The sequence below is a fragment of the Impatiens glandulifera genome, chromosome 9, assembly GCF_907164915.1.
Source record: "Impatiens glandulifera chromosome 9, dImpGla2.1, whole genome shotgun sequence".
Lineage (NCBI taxonomy): Eukaryota > Viridiplantae > Streptophyta > Magnoliopsida > Ericales > Balsaminaceae > Impatiens > Impatiens glandulifera.
This window is the reverse complement of record NC_061870.1, coordinates 5,895,928-5,901,213: the sequence shown is the minus strand read 5'-3', so window position 1 is coordinate 5,901,213 and position 5,286 is coordinate 5,895,928.

Genomic DNA, 5,286 nt, shown 5'->3' with positions numbered 1-5,286 from the left:
GGGTTTGCTCTTGCCTTTCTTCAAAGTTACTAATTCTTGCTTAAGGAGATAGAGAACTGAATTTGCAAATGAATTAAGTTAATGGGGTAAGGTGAGCTAAGGGTTGCTATGCTAAGTGTGAAGCATGCAGCTGGTGTAAGTAGAAATCATGTAATGGGTTAGGGTGGAATGTTATAAGGCTTCCAAGTGTCCAAATTAAATGAGAAGTAGGTGGTTTTAATTATTGACTAAAGAGGTAATTAAATTAAGATTAAACTTATCCTAATTATCTAGTGGGTCCCTTCACATGGGTCCCTGCCACTTGCTGTTTTTATTAAATATTGCCTAAGTACAATTATAAGCCTCTTGTATCCCATGTCCCGTATACATTCTGGGCTATATTTATAATTTAATACATAGCAATTATATCCTAGTTCTTAATAGTAGCAGCAAGTCTATTCCTAAGCATAATTGTGAGTCTCTTCTACATGGGTCCTTCTACAAAATGTCTCACAATATAATTAACACAGCCTGTTTATATCTTAGCCCCTAATAATAATAATAACAAGTCTATTCCTAGCATGACTTAAAAATGCACCCTTGACCCTACTAGCCTTTCCTAACAGAAAAGGATGAGTTTGGGCTTAACAATTCTACCCTACTTATAAAAATTTCGACCTCGAAATTTACTTACAAAACAGTTCAGGATAATTATGCTGCATATCCTGGTCTACTTCCTAGGTGGCTTCTTCTACTGAACTGTTGTGTCAAAGCACCTTGACCATACTTACTTCCTTATTCCTTAGCTTCCTGGTTTGCCTGGACAGGATCTGGGTTGGTCTCTCCTCATAAGATAAATCCTTTGCTAACTGAACTTCTTCATAATGAATCACATGGTTGGCATTAGGAATGTAATTCCTCAAATTGGACACATAAAAAACATTGTGAACAGCAACAAGGCTTGGAGGCAATGCTAATCTATATGCAACTTCACCAACTGCCTCCAGAATCTCAAAAGGCCCTATATATCTTGGATTCAATTTTCCCTTCTTTCCAAACCTAATGATACCTTTGCATGGAGATACCTTAAGAAACACATGGTCGCCTTTGTTGAATATTATATCCCGATGCTTTTTATCTTTATAACTCTTCTGCCTACTTTGAGTTGTTAGCAATCTTTCTCTGATCTTGCTAACTAAGGAAACTATGCTGGAGACGATCTCAGGCCCAATTAAATTCTTTCCCCAACTTCGTCCTAATGTAGGGGAGTTCTACATTTCTTCCCATAAAGAGCTTCAAAGGGTGCCATGCTAATAGAAGATTGATAACTGTTGTTAGGATCTAGGTCGCCGCTGGTGGACCGGGGGTTGGACCGGTTAGCGGTTCTTACTCGTAGGGTGGTGGTTAATCCGGTTAGAGATTAACACCGGGGTTTCAATACTACACAACCTGTCACAAACCCTTGAACTAGGTTCAAGCGCGGAAGAGGTTTGCTTTCAAGTTGAAGCGGTACACGTGTATGATAGGCGGAGTCGGTTTCGGTTGATGGAGATTTGAAGAATGGTGGGTCGGTTTCGGTTATCTGGATATTCGGTATGGTCAGTATGGAGTCGGTTTGGAGCGGTATGGTTAAGTTAGTCGGTTATGTAATGAAGCCAACAGAAAGTAAATAACACAACAGATTTTATGGATGTTCGGAGATAAAACTCCTACGTCACCCCTTCCTCTCGAAACCGCGAGAAGGATATTCACTAAGGAATACAAGTACAATCCGATCGAGACTTATTTCCTGCTCGATTACACTCTTACAATTCACACCGAAATTGTAGCACACACTTTAACTTTCAACACTTAGGCTTTCTAGGATAGCACACTGTTATCACTTGTAGTAAATGCTCTTAGCTCTTGTTATCCCAATGTATGTCCCGCATTTACTCTTCTGCAACTGTCTCCTTTTATAGGTGAAATATGCCAACGGTCATATTTCAAAGCCTTGAATCTGATTGGCTGATCAGAGTTGCAGTGATTCAGTGTCTCAGACCTGCCGGTCGTCTCCTCAGACCTGACGGTCAATCTCAGACCTGGTATCCTGTTTCAGACCTGCCGGTTTGTAAAGCAAACCTGCTGGGTTTGTCTTTTACTCAATGTAGGCACTGTCTGTTTGGACAGTTGTCTGTACTTTGAAGATTTCCTTTCTGGCTTATCCCGAAGTAGAAGGATCCGGTAGTACTGTTTTTCTGCAGCCTACAGTCTTTCCTCAGACTTGCATGGATATGGAAGTATTCAGTCTGTTCCTTTGGTATCATTCTCAACAGATACCCGAAATGTCTTCTTGTACTAGTCGGCCACTTGACTTGGCCGAATATCTTTTGGTAGTGAAGTAACCGGACTTCTTCCGGTTATTCTTGTCTTGTGGATAATCGGCTGTTTGATGGATCTGGTTTTAAGCTTTGGCCGATCCTTTGTGCGGTCACGTTCAGAATGCTTTGATCGGTATGGTGACTTGACCGGTTCGGTTTCTTCAGTTGGTTTTCTTTTGTTCATCCGGTCCGGTTCCTTGTTCCTGCATGGGAAGTTTGTTTAAGTTAGGTTTATTTGAACCGGTATGAATTTATCTAACAATTTCTCCCTTTTGATTATTTTATTTAAAATTATCAAAATCATGTAAGTTTGCAACCGTAGGCCGGTTGTTTTGTTTGGCCGGTTTTTTTTTTTTTTTTTTTTTGAAAAAGACTTAGAGAATTTTTTTCGAAAAATTTTGAGGGAGGAGTTTTGGAAGAGTCTTTATCTTTTATCTAACAATTTCTCCCTTTTTGATTATTTTATTTAAAATTATCAAAATCATGTAGAGATGCAAAATAAGGCCGGTATTCAAAAATAACTTTATATATATTTATAGATAACCGGAGAAGACAAAGCATAAATACTAAGGCAAATAAGAAAAGGAAGGATAGTCCCTATTCCGAGTCCGTGAATTCGTAGGCGCTCTTCTTTTTCTTCGGTTGCGGTTGCGGTTGCCTGGTCTGTTCGGAGGGTCGTGGTCTTTTAGATCGGGACCGCAGCTGTTCTTCGACTTCGTCCTCGACTAGGTCGGCTTGCTGCGAAGTACCCGTAGCAACCGGGTCAGATATTTCATTTAGCATCTCGACTATCCGAACTTTCTTAGGAGCCGGCCTCTTTCTTTTTGTCGGTGCTGAAACGGAGGCGGCCGCCTTCTTCTTTTTCTCGTTTTCCGTTGCATAGCCCGCCAGCCTTCGAGATTCCCTTTCCAGTCGTTCGGCATCCGCTGCAGCCTGACTGGCCACTTTCTCAGCATACCCTGGATATAAGATCTCGTCTCTTCTTATTCTTTCGGCTTCTAGTTCTGCTTCGGTTAGTTGAGACGATCGCGGCGCCTCTTTGTCTTTGCCAGCTTCGGCGTCCAGCGCTTCCTGGACCCTTTTAGCAACCTGAGCATCAGCCTCTATAGCCGCGGCGTCCGCATTCTCCTTAGCTTTTAGGATTTCGGCCATCTGTGCAGTAAGTGCCTTTACCTCGGCCACGAGATCTTCGTTTTTATTTTCCAGAACCGAGACCCGGTCGATTGTCTGGTCGACCCTTTCGAAGTCCTTCTTTAAGAGTCTGAGGTCATAGCCTCCAGAGCTGCGGTTTCGCGAACACATTTTTCGCGCTCACCGGCCTCTTCCCACAGCCCGGTGCTGAGTTCTGCTAGGCGTGCTTGATGTTGATCCATAAGCTGTTTGTCACATCGGCGAACTGCAGGGCCGAATCAAATATTTTATTGCAACAATCCTTGAGCGGTTGAAACTTGATACTTCGTGTGCTTGAACGCGGTCATCGATCCGCTCTGAAGTGGATGCGTCAAGCTGCTGAAGCCGGTCTTCAATCTGCCATGATATGGACATTTCAAACATCTTAAGTCGGTCATCAATCCTCCCCGAAACAGATGCTTCAAACTTTTGGAGCCGGTCTTCAATTTGTTCTTTAGGAGGGACCGAGGCGGTGCCTTCCGGTGGTGGAGAGGGAATTGATTGCTCGGTGGGGTCAGGATCGGCTCTTGCACTGGAGTCTATCAGTGCAGCATTCTCATTAGGAGGTTCTAATGTGACCGCATCCTCCAAGTTCGTTGCCCGCAATTTCTGAGATTGGTACCCCTCGACATCTTCTAAAATTTGTACCTCACAATTTTTGAAGTCGGTACCTCAACGTCTTCTGGCATCGGGTGCCTCAATATCCCTTGGTGTCTCAACTTCCTCTCTTGAAGGTGTTGGGCAGTCAACTGGAAATTCTTCGATTACCGGAGCAATATAGACCGGTACTTGCTTTAGGTTTGCATATTGCTTCCAGCCGCTCTATTCTTGACGTATTTTCCAGTTTGCCCTTTTCAAGCTTTGATAATACTCGCGGCGCTATGGTAGACACCGATCCCCCTTCGGCATATTCCTCCTTAATCTTTCTGATGCGCCTTTTTAATTTCCGAAGGTGGCTTCTCGGTATCAGGAGGCAAGTTCGGCATTGTACCTCCTGAATTGTGTTGGATTTTGTGAGGCGGAAGATCATGTCCTCTACTTCCTCCAATCTGGCGATGCAATCCTGCTGCGAGGAGTCCGGTAGGATATCTCTATACTTTGTATTGAACCGGTACTCATGCCACTCCAAATATAAGTCTATGACGTCCTCGTCTCGCTTGTTAATGCCGTGAAAAATATTCTGGCTAGTCTTTCGGCCTCGGCTTCGTCGGCCTCTTCCCTGTCGTGGCCTTCATCATTGGCTCCTGTATCGCCCCCTTCTTCACCCTCGGTGGTCTCAGGATTGGCGCTTTGTTCGGCATCGTTCGGACTCCGAGCCGAATGATCGTCGTCATTGACCGTTCCATCAACGGTCCTCTCCGTGTCGGTTTCCTCAGGGACCCACTCCTCATCTTCTGTTTGTTGTGGTGGGTCTGCGAAGGTTACCTTTTCTTTCCTCTTTCCTCCGGTCTTTGCTTTTGCTGAGGCATCTTTCTTTGCGGCTTTCTTCTTTCGGCCACCTGTGGAACTGGAGGCCGACTGCGTTCTTGGAAGAAATTGCCTCGATCGAATGATGCAGCGTTTTATTAGCCCAACACCGGGACCGACGTTGAGGTTCAAGTGAATGAAGATCTTACCGAGTTGCACGGCATATCCCCACGACCGGGCTGAATCCGGTCTCACCATGTCCATGAGGTTGCCGAAAACTGCTCTTGCCCAGTTAACCTCTTTTCCTTCCAGCAGACCGATTATCATCTTGATTTTGTCCTTGGTGAGGTTGCTGAAGTTTCCTCCCCTT